At 43.5% G+C, this 25,426-nt stretch overlaps 2 long non-coding RNA genes across 5 annotated transcripts in view; one reads left to right on the forward strand and one right to left on the reverse strand.

Annotated features, from left to right (window-relative positions):
* The window catches only part of LOC144280596 (uncharacterized), a 33,732-nt gene extending 29,453 nt beyond the window's left edge, over positions 1–4,279 (reverse strand). Inside the window, exons 1-2 of one of the 2 annotated variants that reach the window (XR_013349019.1) lie at positions 4,224–4,279; positions 2,042–2,187 (exon numbers count right to left, since the gene is read on the reverse strand). This is a non-coding gene — a long non-coding RNA (uncharacterized LOC144280596). The remainder of the gene's footprint in view (positions 1–2,041; positions 2,188–4,223) is intronic. The other variant, XR_013349018.1, reaches the window with a different exon arrangement.
* A 68-nt stretch (positions 4,280–4,347) lies between these two features.
* Positions 4,348–23,172, forward strand: LOC144280597 (uncharacterized). Of its 3 annotated transcripts, XR_013349022.1 has the most exons (6): positions 4,348–4,603; positions 4,854–5,033; positions 9,190–9,249; positions 9,811–9,881; positions 20,905–20,974; positions 22,595–23,172. It is a non-coding gene; the product is annotated as an uncharacterized LOC144280597 (long non-coding RNA). The 3 variants fall into 3 exon arrangements; XR_013349020.1 differs by having other exon boundaries at positions 4,348–5,033; XR_013349021.1 differs by lacking the exon at positions 9,190–9,249 and having other exon boundaries at positions 4,348–5,033; positions 22,595–23,171.
* The last annotated feature ends 2,254 nt before the right edge of the window (positions 23,173–25,426 follow it).

A 25,426-nucleotide genomic window follows, 5' to 3' on the forward strand; every position in this document is an offset into this window, starting at 1 on the left:
TCTGTCTTTCCTTATCCATATTCCAACCCTCACTATGAGACTTCCTCTCAGTGGGAAGGCTCTCCTTATTTTGTGGGGAAGATGGAGGAAGAAATGCGGGCTGGGGCTTGTGGGGGTGTCATGTTCCCCAGCAACTCCTCCTCCCATAATTCTTTCTAATGGTCTGAACATCCATCTTTGTCAATCAGAGCTTTAACTTTGGCACTAGAAATTCAATGAGACAGAAAATTAGGACCAGACCACAGTTTGGCAAGGCCCATTGGTCTGGACTTGGCTTGAAGTAATCAGAGAGCTCCAGCTACAGGCAAAATAGGCTGTCTGCACCAGAGTTACATAATCACTCTGTTTTCCTTATTTACTCATAGACAGGCATTCTGAACAGAAAACTCTCTCTTTGCTGCTGGCTATTATCTAAGGTTATAAGCAATAAATAATTGGCTTCATTATTCTCACATTCAGGCATCAAGCCTCCCAAATATTCACCTTTGGTATGCATATGGTCTGAGTCTCAAGAGACAACAGATGACAACTTAATTACTTGTTTTTCCACCAAAAATCACAGACTGCAAACTTCCTATCCTATAATGAAAATAAATTTTTATTGTATCTCACCCCAATAATACCATAGCTAGTTTCATATGTTAAGGCTCTATCACTCTGAACCCCATTTCCTAGTACCAATTTCTATTCTAATTGTGACTTTTCTGGTTACACACCTAAAAGAACTGAAGTAAGAAAGAATTCTTACTGAAGTAAGAAAAAATTAAATGTAAATTTATTTAACATTTAAAGCTTTACTACCCTCTCAACAACTTATATGTGGCCCCAGTGGCTGCTACCACAGCCCCTGATTCTAAAACCTTCCAACGCCAATGTCCACCCAGTGGCTTGGTCAAAACCCTCCAGAGATAAAACCTGATTGGTGTAGCTCGTTTATTTGAGCCAGACCATACACAAAAATTTACCTGTCAGCCTACTCATTGCCTTTGTGTCTGACCTCTATTCCATGTGTAGTTGGCAGTCATGTGAGAACCACGTAGTCTGTAATCCTGTCCCTTCCTGGAGCAAGCATCATGAAACAAGTAGCAGAATATCCAAATACTACGTATATCTCTACACGGAATTTGTAGACCCTAAAAATTAATCATTGCACACATTGAAATTATCATCTTTATATATGGCGATCTTTGTTCTTCCATAATCCTGATCTCAGTGAACGGCACCTCCATCCAAGCTAGAATTGGGGGTCTTACCCTTCATTGTCCCTTCTACTCCCATCCCTATATTGAATTAAACAACAAGTGTCATTGATTTTACCCCCCTAAAATCTCTTGAATCCATCCACTTCTCTTCAACCCTCCAGCATTATCTTAGATCATGCCGTCATTAACTTTTAACTAGCTTATCCCAGTAGCCTTCCCAAATATTCCCCAGATGGTTTTCAGACAAAACTGATCATGTCACTCTTAGAACCCTTCCATTGTGCCCCAATGTTCCAAACCCTTTGTAATCATGACTCCACCTACTTCCCCAGCCCTGCTGCTTGACTTTAGTCTAAGAGCCAGACTGAACAGTTCCCAGTTCCCAGAAGCCACTGTCATCCAGGCTGTCTTTTGGCTCAGCCTTGCATATGCTCAGCACCTTTTCCGGGGGTCTTTTCTGACCTCCCTTAGTCTAGGTTAGAGGTATTTTCTGTGCACTCTCATAAGGGACTTGGCATTACCATAGATCTCATCACTCTGGATTGTAAGCACCTGTTTTCTTATCTGTATACAGCACAGTGCTTGGCACATACTACATACAGATTTGTTATAAAAAAAGACACACTTATCTGTTGCTGTATGTATACCTCCTAACTCCTATGGACATTTCTTTGTTAATTACAACTGCAAGCTTTTGTGCAGGGTCTTATATCTTGTCAAGGATATTCAGGAGTTATGTCTCATTGGATCATCCCAGCAACCTTCCCCCACCCACCCCTACCCCCAGCCCTGGCACCACACCAAGAATGGAGGAAGGGAGGAATGCTACTCTCATTTACCTGAGAAAGAAATTGGATTCAAATGCTTAAGTGACTCATCTGATGGCAGGTTGCTAGGGCTGGTTCTTTCTGGAAAATCCATAAGTGACAGCTGGGGAGCAGGTGCCAATCTCTGGTAGCAGAGAAAGCACAGGAATGAGCAGGTTCTAAAGAAAAATGCACTATGAGTAGTGATATGTGAGACTCTAACTCAGCAGACACTGAAGTTGTTAAGAAAACAATAGGGGATCTATTTCAGGAGCTTTCAACTGCCACTTGGTCACAAGGGAGAGGGCGACTTTGTGTTCTAACCATTAGAGTGGATATTATGGTCCTTAAGTGATGACTTATGGTGTTCTCTAATGGCAGTGCACACAGATAGGCTGAGCAAGGATTAGATACAACACCACCAGCTCAATAAGCAGCTAAAAATTATTGGCCAGGGGAGAGTTAGGTACTGGGTGACTTGATTTTCTGGAAAACAACATGACAAGGAAGGCCAAGCAGAGGGAGACAATCAAGGATCCAGTAGGATGTAGAAAACAGAATAGGTCAAGCAGCTGCTGTCTATGAGGGCCATTCCACGCAACACCGTCCCAACTGTATTCCAAGCACCATTCAGAGCCTCTGCTCTTAGTGATCAATAAGAGTGCTTTGTATTCTGTGTGTGTGTACTTCAGTGCCAGGACATCAGACCACTTTAGCAACAACAACAAAAAATGCTTCACCCATAGGGAAAAAACACAGGCAAAAAAAAGGGGGGGGGAGGGTCGCTCCATTAAACAAGATTATATATAGAAAACCCAAGCTATTGTTAGATCCATAGTGACAGATACACATCTCCATTTGCCTTATCAGTTGTACAGAAAGGAAAAGAAAGGAGTGACACCAGAAACAAATCGCTACCAACAAATAGGTTTGCCTCTGGGCAGATCACAGGCAGTCAGTTCCTTTGCTGGGACCAGCACTGTGGCTGAATTAAAGCTCCCTAAATGCTGACATAGTGTTCTAGCAGCTAAACGGGTGTTTGCATAATTGATCTAACCAAGTCGATTTGAGATCTGTGTTTCTGGGCTCCACTGCTGAAATGCACTATGGTATGGCCTAGTGTGGAAAAAAAAAAAAAAAAAAAAAAAACATTCATTCCAGGAGTGGATAAACCAAGAGTTTTTCCTGAAGGTCGAGGATTACAATTCCTAATGGGATGTGATTTCTTCTAGTTGCCCACCTTGTGGAATTACAGAATCTCCAGCTATTCTAAATGTTTTAGCCGGTCCGCCTGTTCCCCTGCCTCTTTGCGAGCTCCTCACAGTTGCATTGTTGACTTGGGCTCAGCCCAGCTCCAAATCCAAGAACATAAATTTAACATGAGACAGAAATCATTGGAAGAGCTTTAGTCCCTCATCCCCTCCCCCGCTCCAATCTAATGGGGATGGATTGGAGAATGCAAATGATAGTGTGGAAAATGGGCACCCCATTGTCCCCAAAGTCACTTTCTTATTATTCTTCCCCAGGCTACCACTATTCCTTTCACATCTGATTTGCAAGCTGTTAGCTCTATCTCTAAAATCTTTGTCTTTATTTCCACCTCCACCTGGAGCGTCCCATTCTGCTCTAATCCACCATCCCCTTCTCCCCCCTTTTTGGATTACTGCCTCCCAACTGGTCTCTGCTTTCCCTCTTGCCCCTGCAACCCATTCTCCACATTGCAGTCAAATTATTTTCTTTGTCACATTTTTTTTAATTTTTATTTATTTATGATAGTCACACAGAGAGAGAGAGGCAGAGACATAGGCAGAGGGAGAAGCAGGCTCCATGCACCGGGAGCCCGATGTGGGATTCGATCCCGGGTCTCCAGGATCACGCCCTGGGCCAAAGGCAGGCGCCAAACCGCTGCGCCACCCAGGGATCCCTCTTTGTCACATTTAACATACATTTTTAAAAACATACCTAAGTAGAGAGTAAAGTATAAAGCAGAAGCCGCTTTTAGGCCAACAGGCTTGAGCAAAAGGATGTAAGAAAGGGCCACAATGACCCCCTGGCTGGATATAGACAGGCCCATCAGGCGACCCGCCTCAAGATATTCTTAGGCCCTCACTGACCAATGGGCTACTTACAACTAGGCACAGATCCCCAAAAAGGGAAGATTCCATATGTCACCATACCTCCTCATTTTACCTCTTTAAAAATGGCTTCTACTCACTGCCTCCTTGCAGACAACCTCTCCTCTGCTGTCCCGCTGGCCACTTCCTTGTGATGTATTCAGTAAAATTCTATCTCCTTTGTTCTGTCTCAGGTGAATTCTCTTACCACCCCTCCACCCTTGCACCATGAGCTTCCATCTGATCACCGCCCCCCTTCCAGTCGAGAGACACCCCACTTAGGAACCACATATAGCGAAGGCTCAGTGATTTCTGTGTGTGGGGGACGTGTCAAAACAAATATTAGATATCATGGCATATCACCCATCACCACCTGCGCATTATGCATCTCACATTAATACAGGTTTTCTTTTAACAAGAGTCACGCTATTATTGCACTTAACAAAATTAACAGGAATTATTTAATATCAGTTGATACCAGGTATGTACTCAAATGTCCTAGATTGTCTCAAAGATCTCTTTTCACAATTAGCTCATTTGAAGAAGGATCTAGATTAGGTGTGTAACTGAACTAACGTGAATTTTACTCCTTAGTGAATTATAGATAGAGACTATGCCAGGTGAACTTGTCACACAGAGGAAACTTTATTTGCAGCAAATAAAAAGATCATAGGGAATAACTTCCAAAGCCCTGGCTCCTTGAGCCAAGGTGAATGGTTCCTTTTATTTAGGGTTAGGATGAATATCCAGAAAGAGGCATATACTCACCGCACGTAAAAGCTGGCAGGAGACATGCCCACACATGCATCCTATGTTACATTACTGAAGCTCATGCTCCTCCTTGGGCAAAGATTTTGACATTACAATGAAATAGAGGTAACTGTCTGACAAGCCACAGTCCATCTGTGCAGGTATGTATGTGGTTGCGCTCAAACTATCTTGGCTCTTCCTGCGGTTTATCTCTAAAAGATAAGGTTAGGGACGCCTGGGTGGCTCAGGCAGCTAAGTATCCGACTCTTGATCTCAGCTCAGCTCTCAGCTCAGAGATTGTGAGTTCAACCCTCACGCTGGGCTCCACACTGGGTGTGGAGGCTACTTTAAAAAAATGAATAAATAAAAGATAAGGTTAGCATTTCTGTGAAGAAGAAGGAGGGGTTAGTGGGGGTCAGATGGTGAGTTTTAACCTCATTAGCCATATGAGAGTGGTTTCAGGTCTATACATTGTGCCTCATCACATCCTTTAAGGCTCTTTTATTCTATAATAGTTTCCCCTCTTTTCTTTCCATGCCCTTGATTGATCTCTTAAAATATAAATCAGATCAGGTCATTCTCTGCTTGAAACCCTGCAATGGCTTTCCCAGGAGTAGGAATAAAATCCAAAACTCCAGGCCCTACAGGATCCGGGCCCTACCCACTTCTCCAATGTTCTTTGTCACTTGCTGATTCAGTCTAGCCCAAGGGCCTTCCTTGAACACACCAAATTGTTCTCACCTGGGATTCTGCACTTGCTGTTCCTAACACCTGGAATGCTTTCTCCACCGCCCCCCCCCCCCCCCTTGCCACATGGATAACCAGATCTTGGCAAAACTGGTTCCTTGTCCTTGGGGGTCACAGCTCAAATTGCCACCTTCTCAGAACTAGATACCCTTCTGGATCACACATTCTAAAGTAGCTCCTCTTCTCTGGGCCCTGACTCTATTTCTTTATGCAGCTGATTACTATCTGCAAATATTTTCTCTTTGTTTGTTTACCTGTGTAACATGACACTGAAGTAGAAGTTGCCACCAAAACACTAAGAGACAACAGATGTGAAATTTCAAAGCTAGATAACTGTCCACAAAATCTACAAAGGAAACGGTCAGGAACATTCCCATGATTGTTGGTCTCCTCAGCCAGATTCAGATATAAAAAAAGAGTTAAGAAAATGAAGAAAGAAGGATCTCTAGAAGATTTCTTTGGAAGGAGTCATTGAGGTCCTAAGAAAGCCAACTCCTCCCACCCCAAGGAAGGGGTAGTAAGATGGGAAGGGCCACCTCTTCCCACTCAAGAGAGAGAGGGTTTTAGAGGACCACTCAGAGCTTATACAGGTGTCCTCTCAAGTTGGTGAGAGGTGAAGAGGGTTATCAGATATTGGACTCATGCCTGACTCTCACTTAAGAAACCTAAAGTGGTTAGCTTAGGAAAACAAGGTAGAGGGTGCTATGTGGGATTCACTCAGCACTTCCAGATGAGAGATGCTTGAGTATTTCCTATGGGCCAATGTGAACCACGAGAGAAAAATCAGAGAGGACTTGTCTTGGGTTCTGCCCAATGGAGGCTTCTAGAAGGTGCAGAGATCCCAGCAACAAGAAGCTGAGGGAGAAGACTAGGCTCCTAGAGGCTAAGAAAGAGTAGAAAATAACCCCTCACAGTTAAGATGCAGCTACATGGCCAAAGGAATGCAGTGATTGGGCTCTCCAAAGGAGTCAGCTTTAAGCATCTGCCAGGTCCAGAGAACACAAAATCTCCCAGTCTAAAAAGAACTGCCCCATCCCTTTACCACACATGCTCTTGCCTCTCTCTGTCTGTCTCTCTGTCTGTCTCTCTCTGTCTCTCTTTCTCTCTCTCTCTCTCTCTCTCTCTCTCTCTCTCTCACACACACACACACACACACACACCCTGAAAGGAATAGAACGCCAGCAAGGAAGAGATGAGAATTTGAGCGTGGGAAGATGCAATGAAGAAAACAGGAGCTGGCTCTGCACCTTTCCCTGGAGTCAGGAAGCCATCAGCAGGTCAAAACTCAGAGGTTTTAATTCAACGTTTGGGTGCAATTGAAGATTTTAATTATTATCTTGCACCCGAAATTTCATTTCTCAAACCGAGGCTGTTTTACAACTTAGTGGCAGAAGAACTGTCTACCACCTAGGAGTGAAGAGCACAGTCGTGGTATCTGCCCATATTTCTGTTGCAGGGAAAGATCACCATCACTGAACTTCGGATGGGCAGGGCAGGACAAAATCAGTTATGCTTTGATCCTCCAAGTCATGCACTTAGCATGTCAGCTTGTTACCTGTCTCCTTGGACCGTGGACTTTGTCATCCTAACAGTGCATCCCCCGAAAGGAGAAGAGGGTCTGGCATGTGGCCATCTCTCCATAAATAAATAAAATAAATATTATCCAAGCCTGATGAGCGGGGTCATCCTTAGGTTCCCCAAGTTGTGGATCACTGAATAGCTGAGCTTCTGCTTTGAGGCGTTGGAATTTCCTCATATAGGTGTACTAGATAAGATAGGCTGCTGACCATGACAATGACCCCAAAACATGATTGGATTAACACAATGCAAGTTATTTTCTTGCTCGTGATGAGTCTGATGACAATGTTCCTGGGCACCTGTCCCCTAAGCAGTGGCTCAGGGATCCAGGCCCCTGCCCTGCCGTAATGCTGCCATCTTTAACATGCGGCCTCCAGAGGCTAAGGGAGGGGAGGCAGTTCTGGGAGGCACAGGTGATAATCAATCCCTTCACCTGGGAAATGAGACGCATCATTTTTACTTAGGTTCTTTTGGCCAGACCTAGTCCTGTGGGCCCAGCCGGGGACAAGCGGACGGAGAACTATGGTGTCTGGCTGGACAGCCACATCCTTGCAGTACTTCTACATCATAGAAGGAGAGCTTGAATCTTGGTGGTCAGTTACAGAAGCCACTGGAAGGACTGACTACAGCTTGTCTTGCTTGAAAAAGGAAGTCCTCCTCCGGATGATGACCCCAGCCAGATATCTGAGCTCAAATAGCCCCACCTTCATGTCCCCCATACTAGCTATGACATAGTCCAGCTTCCCCTCAGGGGGCCCAGCTCTTTGTAGAAACCCTACTAGTTCATCAGGGGATCCCAGACTGAATATCTGCCTGCCACATTGGTAAGATGTCCACCTTGTTCTTGGGGGTAAAAAGGCCACCGCCATAGCTGGGTCAGGTGAAAAGTGCTGCTTCCACCTAGTGAAGCCCCTTGGCTCTGACCCATCCTGCTGTGAGTGAAGTCCCCTGAGGGCCCTGAAACACCTCTTTCACTTTATGGATGAAGAACTGGCACCTGGCATTTGACTTTCCCAAGGTCATAGAGCTCCTCAGTGGCAGGGCTGCCATCAGAGCCCAGATACCTGTCCATCATACCACACCACATCTTTGAAGCCTCTATCTTATTTACAGGCTGTCATTCCCACTCAATCCCCAAATCACCTACTGTTCTGCACAAACTGAATTTTCCTTGTTCCCACATCCTGGGAGCCTTTGTGCATCCTCTGCCTCAGCTGCTCCCACTTCCTTCCCAAGATGCACCTTCCCCAGGAGGCCTGCTCCTCCCAGTCTGTCTGCTAGCCGGTGCATCCTTTCTCCTCAGATTCCATTTAGAAGTTCTGTTCTAAAAAAAAAAAAAGAAGAAGAAGAAGTTCTGTTCTATGTGGAGTGTGGGTCAAAAGGAGCTTTAACGACCGAGTTTACTGCCTTGTTCCCTTGGTCCCCCCACCTTCATGGATGAGGAGTCTAAAGCCCTGAGGCCTAACATGACCCTCCTGAGCTCACACTGCTAGTGGTGGCAGTTTGAAGAAGGCGTGTACTGCTGGCACACCTCTTGGGATGCTCTTGGCCTTACCCTCTTTTATGCAGTCACCAATCCTCTGTGAGCTAAGATGGTCGTTGTGTTAAACCTGACAGCCATCACCACAGCAGTGCTGGCTTCCCAGTGGGGCTTCCCTGCCTGGATGGCAGGAAACTTGTATACCTGAGGAGTTAGCCTCAGCCAGTTGCTGGAGGGGCGGACATCTGACCAGAGAGGATGGAAGCTGATGGGTAAGTGCTTTCTCTTTCTCTCCTCTAGGCAGACAGCTCTGAGACGTCTGTCAGGTGGCTTTGCAGACAGCCTCACATGATCAGGCCACCAGGAAGTGCCCCCCCCCCCCCCCGACCCGTGCATCTTTGAATTAGCTCTCTCCATCCTGACTTTACTCCTTCTGACTCTCATTCAGGCTATCTGGTCCCCACCCTCCAGGAAAACTTAACCGTTAAGACTGTCTCTGGCTTGTCTTTTAGGGGAAACCAGGCTCAGACAGAGACAGAGAGGGTGGCCCCTAGGAACACCTGGCTGCTGAGGTGGGTCGCCACAGGGCACTGGTCTTGGTTAATTCACTACTCTCCATGTCTGGTCCTCAGCCTTGTTGGTTCAGAATAGGGTATCTTGCCCAGGGGCAGTTGTGTTACCCAGGCTCGCCGGGGTAGGATACCCATCTATTTGGTCACCATCCAAGATGTAACTGTCAATCAGGCCAGAGACGTGAGGGCACTAACTAGTGCATCTTCTCCCTCTCGGTGAGAAATTTGAGAGGCCACGTGGCCAGGAAGTCCTCCGTGAGCAGTGAATCCCCAAGCAGTTCTAGGGGATCTCATCATCTTGGGACAGAAGTCTCAGCTGAATAGCTGGGGGACCTCTCAAGGCTTCAGAAGTAGCCCTTGTCTAGATCTTAGCATACACCAACTTGGAAGAGAGCTCATTTCCCAAAACAGTGCTTAGGTGCTTCCCAAAGCAGTGCCGTCCATATTTGGCCCATTACATTACTATTTTTATACTTCTATGTCCTTATATTGTTATTATTATTAGCAAGAAGGCAATATTTTGAAAAATTTTAATGTGCTTCCCTCTTTCACCTTTCAGAGGATATAGCTTTCCCGTGGTTAGCCCTAAGCATCCACCTGCCAAGGAAAAGATGAAATCATTACAAAAGAAGGTAAAAATAAGTAAAGAATTAATATTCTGCTATTGACATTTAAAATGAGATTTGTCAGCAAGCCATTTATCTTTAGACCCAGCCTAAAGAGTTATAATTGCCAATTGGCTAAAATGACAACTCTGAGGTACAATATTTGGGCTCAAATCCAGGTTCTGCCATTTACCAGTTATGTGACCTTGAGCAAATTACTGAATTTCTTTATGACTTATTCTCCTTATCTGTAAAATGGGGGTAATAACAATACCTACCTCAGAAGATTGTTTTGAGAATTTAATCAGCTAATACACATAAAGCAAGCATTCAACAAATTGGACTCCTTCTAGCTACCAAGCCCTGTAACACTTAGAGGTGGTTAGAAAGTGTCTGGGACACAACAAGTATTCAGTAAACATCATTTTCAAAATTCCTTAATCTTCCTCTTTGGCGTATCAAGAATCAGCTCTTAGAGTGCCAATGAGCCATGAAGTTCTCTCTGTTATAGACAGGGGATATGTCAGAGAGAAAGTGATAAAAGCCTTTCAGTCTTGAGGGGTTATGGAAAATTAGGTGGGAAAGAGAGAAAGGAGAAAACTCCATCCCATCACACACACCACACACATACACCGTCATCACATATGCCGTACACCGCACACACACAAACATACATACACATCACATATACACTATATACCCTAGGCATACCATTCATCACACACACACCCATCACACATACCCCACATATACACACCTCTCATATACACACACACCATACACCACACACTAAACAAACATATATATATATATATATATATATATATATATATATATACACCATACATCACACACTGCACATACACCACACATACCCCGCAACACTCACACACAACCAACTGTTGGGACTGACCTTCTGAAACACCCAGAGAGTGAAAAGCACTAAGGACATAGGGACCTCATGTGTCAAAGCATAGCTAATGAAAACCAAGTAGCTATGTCAGGCAGAAGGAGGGTCTGGAGAAGATTAAGAGGAACCATAAGTGTTGGGGAGCCAGCAGGGGGACATGACGGAAACTCAGAAGGATCTCCACTCATCTGGCAACTGTAAGCGGAGGCTGAGTTAGCTAAGCAGCACCGTAGAGCCCTGACCAGGCTGAGAGACCAGATCACAAATTCCTCTAGTTGCTAAATTTAACAGTGCAAGCAGAGACCAGAATTGGGGCCAGAGAGAAAGCCCGGGAGACTCCAGAAACCAGGGACACCACCATATGATCCCAAAGGGGTGGTGTAAGGAGGGGTGAGTAGGAAAAAGACTCCAGAAGCTGGGAGACTGAGCATTTTTACACAAAGATTGACTGTTTCCTAGAGGTATTGTTTACATCATTGCCATCAATAGAACTGAATCTAGATTTTTCTTCCAGCTACCTAGAGGCTGGAGACTCCAAGGCATGGTATAAGTCTTATGGCCTTGATTCAATTCTTATTGTTGTTGTTATTTTAATGGATGCTGTCATCTATGAAGTTCTCTTTTGTGCAAATTGCCTTCCATACACACAGGGCAGTGCCAACAAACCAAACAACTTCCTACTGAGAAGTCCTGTTCCTTCCTTCCTGCTATCCAACCCCGTGGGTGATTAGTTTCCAAGGAAGACACCTTGCTCAAGCTGAACCAACTCAAATCTCTTTTGGGATGTGGAGATTTTGAGCAAAAGGAGCTGTTAGCAACTGGAAATCATAGTAGATTTCCAGAGCCGTGGCTCCCAAAGTACTAAGGGAGCCCCCTGGTGAGCCTCAAACTGACCTGAAGTGCAAGCTCTGGTTCCTATTTTTATGTGCAAATGACTTTATCGTATAATACCATAAATTTTTATATATAATGAGGGACTATTTTCTAATAATCTACCGAATGGGTTGCTATGGATCACTAAAATTTAGGGTTCATAAACTAAAGTGATTGTTACAAGAGTGTTCTAAGAACTCTAATTCGACATTGTGCTAGGGAAGCTGTCTGCTGGGCCAAGTTGGCAATGATGATACTCTCACAGCACAGGCACACACATAACTGGAATTCCTGCAATTTGGGGTAATGACACTTTATCATCAGTGCTTTATTGGTGTTGTTTAGAATTGCTATGGGTTTTGATGGCTTAATTACATTGCTCATTAATTATAAATTACATTAATTATAAATTGCTATAGATTTGGCTTCTTGATTATTTAGCTTATAACTATCAGTTTAGTTTATTGTGATTGTTATGTGTAGTGATCTTTTGGACCTATCATTTTTCAATAATTAGACTTTAAAACTATGCATTATAATTCAAATGGCATCATCATGCTTCTAGATATGCATATGCATATGCATGCATAGTCTCCCTTGCAGTTTTATTAGTACAGTGATAATTCATGCTGCACTGACTTTTGTCCTCTGGATATTGGGAATAATTGAAAGATTTGAAGGTTTTCACTCTTCTTGAGTCAGTCACAGTGAAGAATTTTGAGACCGTTACTTTTGAAGAAGAACCCACAAATATCTGATGTTAAGCCCCTTATTCCCAGGCACCTCAAAGGTCAACTCCTTTTTGGGTTCCATAAATGTATACAATAAGTTCTCATTTTGACTTAAACTTGCTTGAGTTGGGTTGGGTTACTTCGATCTAAAGAACCTTAACTAACAAAGTCATTGTATTTTAGGTAGGGACAAATATTAATGTATTCACAATCTTTCCACTCTCTCTGCATTCTAAAAAAAAAAATCTCCCACTTTTTTTTTTTTTAATTTAGGATATGGGTGGGATGGAGAAGGTAAAAGCCAATCAGATTTGGTACAAAAGGCATGGCACCAGGAAAGAAAAGAGAGGCTCAGAAGGTAGGAGGAGGGGAGAATAGAGAGGAGTGCAAAAGAACCCAGATGGGTCAGAAGATTCTGGAAGGAGAGTAAGAAGAGCTTTGCAAAGAACAGCTGCCATAATGAATAGAGAGAAATATGGATTATGAGGATCTCTAGGAAGTTTTACTGTGTGTAGAGGCCACCACAAAGTGGCCAGTGATACTCAGGTTTGAACTTGAGCAATCCTCTTCAATGTGGGCAGACTTTTCTTAAAATGAATACAATAATTAGAACCTAATCTTTCTGTTACTACTCACTAAATTATCATCACATTTCGGGCCTACTCCCTGAGAGTCCTCCCATAACACCTTGATTGGACTTTGAGGTATTCCCAAATTCTTCAATCCCACACTCTAATTTATTTCTACAGATACACTGGATGTTATTTTTATTAGTTATCTTGGAGGCAACCTTAATTCCAAGTTTTTAGAGGGTTGTTGACTGCCACTAAGCTGACACTCAACCCTTTTTTCTGCCTTCCTGACCTAAGCCAACTCTCAGCCTGAAGTTCTTCCCACAATCCCCATGGCTTACATGCTTTTGTAGTTCAGTTATTACTTTCATGGTGGTAAATCCAAATCAATTGGAGCACTTTCAAAAAGCATAAGTTCCTAGGCCCCAAATAAAACCTACTAAATGTGGATTTCCCTGAGAAAGGCTCAGTCATTTGGGGGAAAAACAAATCTCCTCACTGATACCGATAGGTAGTCCTTCCTGAATTTAAAACAGCGAAGTGTGTTATATTCTTTAAGAACATTTCAGTATCACTGGTGTCATATATCCTACTTACTTTAAGTCCTAGAGTGCTAGGCACAACTTGTTTGTTTGACTAAACCATTTGTTGGCATGCCTGGGTGGCTCAGTGGTTGAGTATCTGCCTTTGGCTCAGGGCGTGATCCCGGGGTCCTGGGATTGAGTTCCTCATCAGGCTACCTGTGGGGAGCCTGCTTCTCCCTCTGCCCATGTCTTTGCCTCTTCTGTGTCTCTCGTGAATAAATAAATAAAATCTTAAAAAAAAAAAACAGTCTGTTAATAAGAACTCCTTTGAAAAAAAATAAAAAACAAATAAAAAAGAAAAAAAAAGAAAAAAGAAAAAAAAAGAACTCCTTTGACTTAGTAAATATTTGTGTTTTTTTTTTTTTTTTTTTAATGATGTTTATCAAGCCTCTCCTCCATAAGGCTACTCTTTCCCTCTTTGGAAATTAGTAAGTATTTAGGGAGGAGGTATTTAGAAACAATGTAATATCCTCTTCCTTATTAAACTTGCCATTCTTTTTTTTTTAAAGATTTTATTTATTTATTCATAAGAGACACACAGAGAGAGGCAGAGACATAGGTAGAGGGAGAAGCAGGCTCCCCATGGGGAGCCCAATGCGGGACTCAATCCCAGGACTCCGGGATCACGCCCTGAGCTGAAGACAGACGCTCAACCACTGAGCCATCCAGACATCCCAGCCATTCTTTTATTTATATAGTGACTCATTGTTTTCTATTTTTTTGAAGGATTTTAATATGTTACTATTATTATTTCTTTCCTTTTTTCATTCAAGTAACATTTTATTTTCATTAAGATGTAAGTGTGTTTATTTTTTATCATTATTTTTAAATTCCACTATTGTTAACATACAGTGTTATATTCATTTCGGGGTGTATATTATTTCTTTTCATGCTCATTTTCTTTTCAGATTTAGTCATTGTGATCCCCTTCAAACTGGTTTTTATGTCTTTTTGATACATCTCCATCATTCTTTGAGAACTTCTTCACTATACTAAACAAGATGATCCAGGCTCATCTTGCAGTTTCCATGCTCCAGTTATGTACTATGGACTGAATTATGTCCTTCTAAAATTTAAATGTTGAAGTCCTAACCTCATCATGGCTGTATTTGGAGATAGAGCCTATTAGGAGGTAATTAAGGCTAAATGAGGTCATAAAGGTGGGGTCTTGATCCAATAGAATCAGTGTCCTTATAAGAAGAGAGAACATTAGATCTATGATCCATTCTTTTTTTCTTTCTTTCTTTTTTTTTTTTTTTTTTAGATTTTATTTATTTATTCACAAGAGACACAGAGAAAGAGGCAGAGACACAGGCAGAGGGAGAAGCAGGCTCCATGCAGGGAGCCCGATTTGGGACTCGATCCTGGGACTCCAGGATCACGCCCTGGGCCAAAGGCAGGCGCTAAACCGCTGAGCCACCCAGGGATCTCCTATGATCCATTCTGAGTTAATATTTTATATGGTGTGAGGTATGGATCAGAGTTTATTTAGTATGAATATCCAATAGTTCTGATACAATTTTTTAGAAAGACTATCCATTCTTCACTGAATTGCTTTTGCACCTTTGTTGAGTACTAGTTTTCCAGATATGTGTGGGTCTATTTCTAGACAATTCTGCTCCATTAATCTACTTACCTATCTTTACATCAATATTATATTGTTCAAATTACAGTAGCTTTATAATAAGCCAAAATTAGGGAGTATCAGACCTCTAGTGTTGTTCTTCTTTTTTGAAGTTGTTTGAACTATTTTAGATCTTTTGAATCTCCATGTGAATTTTAGAATCCACTTTTTATTTTCTGAGAAAGGAAGAGGGAAGAAAGGAAGGAAGGAAGGAAGGAAGGAAGGAAGGAGAAGAAAGAAAGAAAGAAGAAAGAAAGAAAAAAAAGAAAAGGAAAGAAAGAAAGAAAGAAGAAGAAAGAAAGAAAGAAAAGAAAGAAAGAAAGCCTACTGAAATCTATCTTGATTGGGATCACATTGAGTCAATGAACCAATTTGGGGAGAATTGACATCATAACCATATCGAGTTTTCTGATCCTTGAACAAGGCATTTATTTAGTTCTTTAATTTTTCTCAACAATGTTTTATAGGTTTCAGTGTACAGGTCCTTCACATATTTTCTTATATTTGTCCCTAAGTATTTTTAACTTTTATGCTATTGTAAGTGGTGTCATTTTTCTAAATTCCACTTTCTAATTGTTCATTGCTAGTATATATACATTTGATTCTATATATTTGCATCCTACAACTTTGCTAAACTCATTTAGTTCTAGTAGCTCCTTTGTAATCCCATCAGATTTTCTACATAGGCAATCATGCCATCTGAGAATAAAGATGTTTTCACTTCTTTCTTTCCAATCTGTACACTTTTTCTTTTTCTTTTCTGATTACAATGGCCAGAACTTCTAGTACAGTGTTGATTAGAGGTAGTGAGAGAAGATTCAGGTGTAATAGTCTACATAGTCTACAAATGTAATTAGATCAAGTCAGTTAATAGTAATAGTGTTGTCTGGTCTACTGTATCCTGATCTTAGTGGGAAAGTATTTGGTTTTTCATCATTAGGTATGATGTTAGCTCTGGGTTTTTCATAGATGCCCATTATCAAGTTGGGAAAATTTCATTCTTTTTTAATTTTGTGGGGGAGGGGAGAGAGAGAGAAGGGTAGAGGGTGGCAGGGGCAAAAGAGAGGGAAAGAGAAAATCTCAGACTGGCTCCATACCCAGTGTGGAGCCCAATGTGGGGCTCAATCTCATGATCCTGAGATCATGATCTGAGCCAAAATCAAGAGTTGAATGTTTAGTCAACTAAGCCAGCCAGGTGCCCCAGAAAAATTTTATTCTATTCCTGGCTTTTGAGATGTTTCCTGCATCTACTGAGATGACCATATGGCTTTTTCTTTTCAGTTTATTAATATAGTGAATTACATTGACTGATTTTTTAATGGTAAACCAGCCATTCATTCCTGAGATAAAACATATTTGGTCATATTTTACTATTATTTTTATGTATTGTTGGATTTGATTTGTCAGAATTTTAAGAATTTTTGCCTATTTCTTCATGAGGGATATGTCTGTAGTTTTCTTTTTAAAAAAAATTTTTTTTTAATTTATTTATTCATAGACACACACAGAGAGGGGGGCGTGCAGAGACACAAGCAGAAAGAGAAGAAGGCTCCATGCAGGGAGCCTGACCTGGGACTTGATCCGGGATCTCCAGGATCACACCCTGGACTGAAGGCGGCGCCAAACCACTGAGCCACCAGGGCTGCCCTGTAGTTTTCTTATAATGACTTTGGCTTTGGCATCAGAGTGATACTGGCCTCAAAGAATGAGTTGAAAAGTATCCCCTCCTCTTCAGCTATGAATGCATTTATAGAATTGAGATTATTTCTTTTTTAAATGTTTAATATAGGTCACCAGGAAACCATTTGGGCCCGGAGTTTTCTTTGTAGAAAAAAAAAATTAACTATCTATTTAGATATAAGATTATTTTTTCTTGAAAGAGCTTTAATAGTTTATGTCTTCCAAGGGATTTGTTCATTTCATCTAAGTTGTTGAATTTACTGACTTAAAGTTGTTCATCATATTTTCTTATTATCTTCCAAATATCCATAATTTTTGTTTTTAAAAGATCTTTCTGTCTTCTCTGTGGAGAATAGAAAGGTGGGGATGTTAGGTTTGAGGGAGTAAAAACAGAGCATTCATTTATTCTCCAACTGGGTTCTGAATTATGTGAGAGACTCTAGAGTCAGTCACCTATACAATAGGAAATGAAAATAGATTCTGTATTACTGATAAATGCTTGTTTGGAGAATGTGACTTAATTGTAGCAACAATGAGCTTTCTAATACTTTAGCCCAGAATTATACAATTACCAACCCCTTACTCCTGTTCTGAAGAAAAGATTCACAACAACTATGTTTTTGGTTTCAAGAGGGAGAACAGTTTATTGATATTATAAAAACCTAGTAAAAACAGAAAGAAAAAAAAGAAATCTACACATAAATGAGGGCAATAGTAAGCAATAAATAAGAATAAGACAAACTTACATCAAATCGGGTACTTACAACATCCCACCTCATTAGCTGGGGAAGCTCCCTGGAGACAGCTGAACTGGAGCTTCCTCCCCTCAGATGAGACTTACTTCCAACTGACCATCCCCATAAGGGCTGTATTTATGGAGCAAGTGACAGGGTTTGAAGTTAAACATATGTTCACCTATGTGCAGTTTGGAGCAAGCTGCATTTCTATGTTATCATGTTCTTACATTTTCAAGGAGCCTGGATTCCATTCCAGGGGGCCAGCCCCCCCTGGAGTAGGAGGGGATATAAGGCAAGATTTGCTACTCTTGGCATCCAGACCAGAAGGGCCAGTTCTGACCTGAAGGCCAGATAATATCAATCAACTGGATTCCCGAGGTCATTCATGCAGTGGGAATCTCACAAACAACATTCCTTAGCCTGCCCGAGTATGAGTATGTGCAGATCTGGGTGATCAGTTATGCAGGACAAATCCCAGAAAACTCCATCCATATAGTCCAGCTCCCCAGGACCAGGCAGCTCTACATGACAGTGGCTCCTCTTTGGGGGTGCCATTCCTATAAAACTGTGGGCAAAGAAGCAGAGCATGGCACATCAAACCCTAAGGTGCCCCCCTGTGGTTTTCTGCCTCCTGCTGTCCCTGCTTTTTTTGTAATTCCTTCCATTAAGTGCAGGTAAAAACTGCCTTGCTTCTAACCAACAGAACATGGCAAAGGCAATGGGCTATCACTCTCTTGATTGGGTTGTATTACATGGTAAAGGTGATGGCACGTTATTCCATGGTTACATGACTTTGTATAAGACTCTATCATAGCAGGCTGGATCAAGATATTCACCATGCTGGCTTGATGAGGAAAGCAGCCGTGTTGAGGAAGCCTATGTGGCAAGAAACCGTAGGCAGCCCCTGTGATCTGAGGGTGGCATCCACCTGATAGCCAGCAAAAAGCCAGGCTCTCGGTCATACAAGTTCAAGTCTGTGAATTATGCTAACAACCCAAATAAACCTAGAAGCAAATTCTTCCCTAGCTGAGCTTCCAGATGAAAATGCCCTGGCTGACACCTTGATTGCAACTTTGCCGGAATTACATAAAGGTCTCAGCTCAACCATGCCAGTCTTGACCCACAGAAACTATGGGATGATATGGGTGTGTTGCGTTAAGCTGCTATGTTTGTGGTAACTTGTTACACAGCATTAGAAAACTAATACAGCCTTCCTGAGGCAGGGAGATCCTTCCGAAAGAAAGCTAAGCCACTTGTGCCATTCCATCCCCTAAACTCACCACTCAATGGAGAGAGCAGCCCTGTTCACTTAACAGGGAGGTGGCTCCACAGGAAAACATGAAGTCAATCTGAGGGACATCTTCCTCCTTCCCCTCACCCCTGTCTCAAAAGGAAGGAGAGATAACAGCTAGGGGACCATAACTCTGGTCCAAGCAAGAGGTGATGGTGGCCAAAATAGGGGGAGAAGTAAAAGGATCCAAAACATATTCAGAGGGAGGCGGGGTGGGGGGAGATCTGGACTTCCCAGCTTATTGCTTGAACACCTGGGGCTCTGGTGATACCACTGACCAAGCCCTCTGACTGACAGCTCTACCTAGAGGTCTCGGAGCAGCAGTTTGAGGGAAGGGCGGAAATCAAGAGTTGACTCTGCACACGCTGAGTTTGAGCTCCTGTGAGACAATCCAAGTAAAGCTGACAGTTAGAGGGCCGGCTATGCCAATCTGGAGCTCCGAAGAGAAGTTGGGGCTGAAGATGTAAATGCATGAGTCATCAGCATACAGATGTTATTTAAAGCCAGGAAAGGGAAAGAACATAGACTCATGCCTTCCCAGTCTCTTCAAGCTGCCCTCAGACCCGGGCATTCTAAAATGCAAATCCCATCTTTTTGTTCTGCTGAAAATTATGCAATGGTAATCAAAGGGGTTTTTTTCTTCTTCTCTTAAGATTCAGTGTTACTAAAATGTTGTTTAAACTGTAAAAGGAAAGTTATGTTAACACGTTGTACATTGACCTAGTTTTGCAGAAGAAATTATATAGCACTGATTAACAGCCAGTACAATATTTGGAAAGTTGAGGAGACACAGAAAAAGCAAAGAAAATATAATGAAGGCAAGCGAATAATTAAATTAGAGCAAATGTGTCGCTTTTAACATTATTTTCTCTGAGTAACTATGATAATTTATAGACCAGCCGAAGATTTTAATTGCTTAAAAGGCCATGTGCTAGCTGTGTGACCTTGCAAACTGCTTTAACCTTTTTGTCTCCTTTTGCTTTTTCTATAAGGTGGGAATAATGATGTTTGCACACATTTCTGGAAAGGTTGCTGAGAGGGCCAAATGAGATCATGGAAATAAAAACACTGTGAAGGTTCTAGGAAGAGGAGGTGATAAGCTCCTTAAGTTCAAGGACCGGGATGTATTGTACTTGTATCTTCTCTGCCCGGCAGAGTGCCTAGAGTTCATTAGAGGATTATTATTAGAAAGGGAAAAAAATGCTTCAAGGGCTCTTCGTATTGCCTTCAGAGTAAATCTCAATTGGGTTCCCCGAGAGCAGAGTCTAAGATTAAGACTTGGGTGCAGGCGGTTTGTAGAATTGTCCAGAAAGCAGAAGGGGAGCAGGAAGACAGAGACAAAGAAAACAACCTCAAAAGTGGTGAGCTGAAGGCAACAGGACTTGGTTCCACAAAGACCCTTTACTGAGTCCCTCCCAGAATTATCCACCTGCAAGACAGGAGGCTAGACCATTCATCCACCAGTTCCAGCCCCTTCCCTGCATCCAGTTGTCCTGGAGTGTAATTCCCACTCAGCCCACCCCCAGCGGAGTGTTCCTGTGGCCTTGGAGGCACTCAGAGGCAGACGTGGAGTGTGCTTGAGGTGGGACCTATCACGGCCCTGTCCACCTCCCTGTGCCACAGCTGATGGACCAGGGAGAGATACCGGTCTAGTCCTAGTCAGCTCAGACTGCTGTAACAAAATAGCACAGACAGGGTGGCTCAACCAACAGAAAGTTATTTTTCATAGTTCTAGAGGTGGGGAAGCCCAAGATCAGGGTTCCTGAGCCTTTCTTCCTGGCTGGCAGATGGCCACCTCTTCACTCTATCCTGGTGGAGAGCGAGTGAGTGAGTTAGCTCTGGCCTCTTTTTGTAGAGACATTAATCCCATCATGGGGCCCCCACTCTCATGACCTCATGGAAACCTAACCTATGTTAGGGCTTCAACATAAGAATTTTGAGGTGACACAAGTATTCAGTTCATGACACATCCCAACGCAGCTAAATCTTAGGGTGACTAGTAGCCCCTAACTGAATCAGACTGGTCAATCGGTTTCTTTCTCCCTGAGGAATTCGAAGTGGAGAAAGCCAAGAGAATGGATCCATCCGTGATGGGTATCGAAACCAGCAGGATGAAAGGTAAAGATGGGGCTGTAAGAACTGGTGAGTTTTACCAGGGGGCAGGTTGATTTTTTGATAATCATGAAAGAGACGGTTCTTGAGCTGAATCTTGAGGAGTTACCACGTGTTAACAAAATGATGGAGAAAGTAAAAGGTAAGGTAAGGAACAGGTGAATGTGGATGACAATAAGCCAGTGGTGTGGCTGGACTGGCGGTACCTACCTGGGCCCTGAATTTCCTTAATGGTGCAGCACTACCCTGAATGAGTTGTACCTGGTGCTAGGTCAGGAGGCTGCCCTGCGTGTCTTCTGACTACTCCTCACTCTTTTTTTTTTTTTTTTTTTAATTTTTTAATTTATTTATGATAGTCACAGAGAGAGAGAGGCAGGCAGAGACACAGGCAGAGGGAGAAGCAGGCTCCATGCACCGGGAGCCCGACGTGGGATTCGATCCCGGTCTCCAGGATCGGGCCCTGGGCCAAAGGCAGGCGCCAAACTGCTGCGCCACCCAGGGATCCCTACTCCTCACTCTTTCAGGCAAAGGGCCCACAGGGTTCCAGATGCCCAGAAGCTGGCCGCTCTCTGGATACTCCACAGCGTCTCACGCCAGCCCTGCCTCAACTTCCTGAGCTACTCCGTTCATCCCTTAAAACTCAGCTCAGGCTTCAGAGCCTTTCCTGACTCCACTGTAGCCCTATCATCCCACTGTCCTCCATATACCCCACACTTATCTCTATTCTTTGAGTTCCAATTATTGATCTTCTTGTCTGCTACCATCACATTGAGACCTCTCTGAGGAGGGGAACAATGATTAGCTATGTTTAATTTTTTTTTAAATTTATTTATGATAGTTACAGAGAGAGAGAGAGGCAGAGACACAGGCAGAGGGAGAAGCAGGCTCCATGCACCGGGAGCCTGATGTGGGATTCGATCCTGGGCCTCCAGGATCGCGCCCTGGGCCAAAGGCAGGCGCCAAACCGCTGCGCCACCCAGGGATCCCTGATTAGCTATGTTTAACAAATATATGTTGAGCGCCAACTAGGTGCCAGGCATGGCTCTAAACACTGGGGACATGAAAATAAATAAAGCAGAGTTCTTGCTGGCCTGGAGCTGATACTCTAAATGCTTGTCAGATGGATGGGTGGTTTGATGGTGGATGTGTGGGTAGGAAGATGGAAGATAAATGGGTGGACAGAGAGACAGATGGACAGATGAATGACTGGGTATGTGAGTGAATATGCAGATGAAGCTTATGAGGTAAGTAGGCCTACTGTAAAGGAACAAAAGATATTCTCTTCAATTAAACTTTGAGAGACACTGTGGGGTACCTGGGTGGCTCAGTCAGTTAAACATCTGCCTTCAGTTCAGATCATGATCTCAGGGTCCTGGGATCAAGTCCCATGTGGGGCTCCCTGCACAACTTGTGCTCTGTCTTAAATATTAAATAAATAAATAAATAAATAAATAAATAAATAAATAAATAAATAAAATCTTTTAAAAATTAAAAAGTAAAAACTTTGAGACACCTCATAGTCCCAGGCTGGGCCCATCCTCATCCCTAATAGCACCTATTACTGCCTAACAAACCAGCCCATGACTGAATGGCTTAACATGACGACAACCACTTATTATCTCCCAGTTTTTGTGCTTTAGATAAGACACATGAGGCATGAGTCATCTCCCTCCACAGACTCCCTCTGGGGTCTCACCTGGATAACTGAAGAGCTGGGACCTGGAATCGCCTGCGGGTGTGATGAGGCTGAGGGTGAAAGAGCTGCTTTGCAGGCAGCTCACCCATGTGGTCGTGGAAGGTCAAAGGTTGTTCCCCTGCACACGGGCTTCCCTGCGGGGCTGGGGGCTGGAGGGCCCTGGAGACACAACAGTCGGCTTCCCCCTGAGTGACTTATTCCAAGAGAGCAGCAACACCTTTGATGGCCTAGTCTGGGAAGTCACGTGCCATTCACTTTGGCCACATTCTAGGCATTAGGAGCAGGTGACTCAGTTTGGCCCACATTCAAGGGGACAGGAAATAAACTCCACATTTTGAAGTACATAGTGTAAAAGAATTTGTGGACATATTTTCAAACATCCTCAATCCCTCTTCCTCAGGCCCCCAAAATGATTTTTCTTTTTTCCAGCAGCCTCCACCTACAGTCAAACTCCCCTCCACCACAGACTCCCCCCAACACCCAGTAGGATGCAGTCTTCCCAGTTTCACCCCTACCAGCCTTCGCTAAATAAGTAATAATCCTTTGCATTTTAAGGGTTTTAATGCTAGTTCCTACAGAAAAGCTAAGCAAACAGAATTTTAAAATGGCAAATCTAGGGAAATTATTAAGTCCCTGAAACTGCCATGGCCTCAGCTCCATGGCTCTCAGACCCCCTCCTCCTGCTCAGAAGATCCCACAGGAGAATCAGTTCCCCTTCTGGAAATTCACCTGCACTTCCAATCTCGTTGGATGGCAGACTATGCTACTCAGCTTCAAGCCAGAAATATCTGTTTTGACACCTCTTCTCATCTGATGGAATTTTTGGTTTCTTCCAGAACCGTCTTTCAAATCTCCTCATTCATTGCAGACATCTCTAGCTTTGAGCTGTTCTTTATGTAAACTCTGCAGCTGCCTATGCTGGCACTTATGGATTGTGCTCTGCTCCCTGGAAACCGGGAAAGGAAGGCTTGTTTCCCAACCACACCAACAGATTTCTCCCCTGATTTTGAGGTGTCTTACACAGATTTGAGGGTCATGGCACCAACATCTTTTGCCTGGAAAACTTCAATAGCCCTCTAACTGGTCTCCCTCCAAACTACCCTTCATACCTTAGCCACAGTGACCTTGCTAAGTATTTATCTGACCACACTGCTCCCATTCCTTGAGACTCTTCAGTGGTTCCCCAGTGCCCTAGGAGAAAACCCATGCTCCTTAACAAAGTCTACAAAGCCATTCATGATATTGCTTTGGCTCACGTTCCCTGACAGCAGCTTCCAACCAGAAAGAGCTAGGTTGTCCGTATTCTGATTTACCTGTTGAAGGCATGCTATCAGCTGGTTCTACCTGGAAAGCTCACCTTTCCTGCCACTACCCCCAACCCCAGGCCCCTTTTACTCCTATTCACTTTCAGGTGTCAACTTGAAGCTTATCCTTGACCTCAGCCCATCCCAAGCTAGTATAACAGCTTGCTCCCACTTTTCATACTTAGTCGAATTTGGCTTATTTGTGTATCTGCACTATTAAAACCTTGAAGACATTAAACTAGGTCATGTGTTTTTACCATGTAGCACAGTGCCTGGATCATAGTACTTGCTCAATGAACTTTTTTTTTTAAAGATTGTATTTATTTATTCATGAGAGACACAGAGAGGCAAAGACATAGGCAGAGGGAGAAGCAGAGGCTCCCTGTGGGGAGCCCACTGAGGAACTCGATCCCAGGACTCCAGGATCATGCCCTGAGCCGAAGGCCAACATTCAACCACTGAGCCACCCAGGAGTCAATGAACATTTTTGATGGAATGAAAGAAGGAACAGAAGCCCTCCACCACTCTCCTCCAGATGTCTGTTGCTCTGTTCTCTGGAAGGCCTGCTTTGGCCCTGGTCTGTTCCTGTCACACATAGCTGCCTGAAGAACACTGACTTCATAGATACATGGGTGCCAAGGTGGGCTCAGCTCCTCTGCTGTCCTGGGCCACCAACAGAGCTGAGTCTCAGTAGCTGCCATATGACGTGAGAGACAGCCACCACCATCACCAGCCAGATGCAGCCCCATAACCTATGTGACACATCCCTCCAAATCTCCAAGACCTGCCATCCGCTCATCCTCTCTGCCTGGGTGAGCAAAGCCACAGACCAGGGTATCGGATGACCTCTAAAAGGACTCTCCTTTCACTAATATGGCCTGGCTAGTTTTCTCCAAATTATAGTCACGTTTCTGATGGCAGTCGAAGCCATTGACAAAGGTGTCCAAAGCTGGAAAGACCCCATGCACTGCAAGAGCAAGCATTTTGTTTCCAGCTCCATGTGCCAGCATGGTGCAGAGAGCTGAGTTCCAGACTCACACTGCCGAAGGTGGACCCTGGTGCCCCATTGGCTAGCAGGATGGCCTTCAGAAAGTCACATGGGCTTTGTAACCCTCTCATTTTTCTAGAAGACAGAACAGTACCTACTCCTAGGATTGTTGTGAGGGCTACATGAGACCGTTGATGGGAAAGAGCTTTGAATGGACTTGATCCTCAAATAAATGATAGCTACTATTACTTGCACATAAAAGAGAGGCAAGATGGGACATCCCTGGTGGGACATTTCTTGTTCTCTATTTTTTTTTTAATTTTTTTATTTATTTATGATAGTTACAGAGAGAGAGAGAGGCAGAGACACAGGCAGAGGGAGAAGCAGGCTCCATGCACCAGGAGCCCGATGTGGGATTCGATCCCGGGTCTCCAGGATCGCGCCCTGGGCCAAAGGCAGGCGCCAAACCG

The sequence above is a fragment of the Canis aureus genome, chromosome 12, assembly GCF_053574225.1.
Source record: "Canis aureus isolate CA01 chromosome 12, VMU_Caureus_v.1.0, whole genome shotgun sequence".
Taxonomy (NCBI): Eukaryota; Metazoa; Chordata; class Mammalia; order Carnivora; family Canidae; genus Canis; species Canis aureus.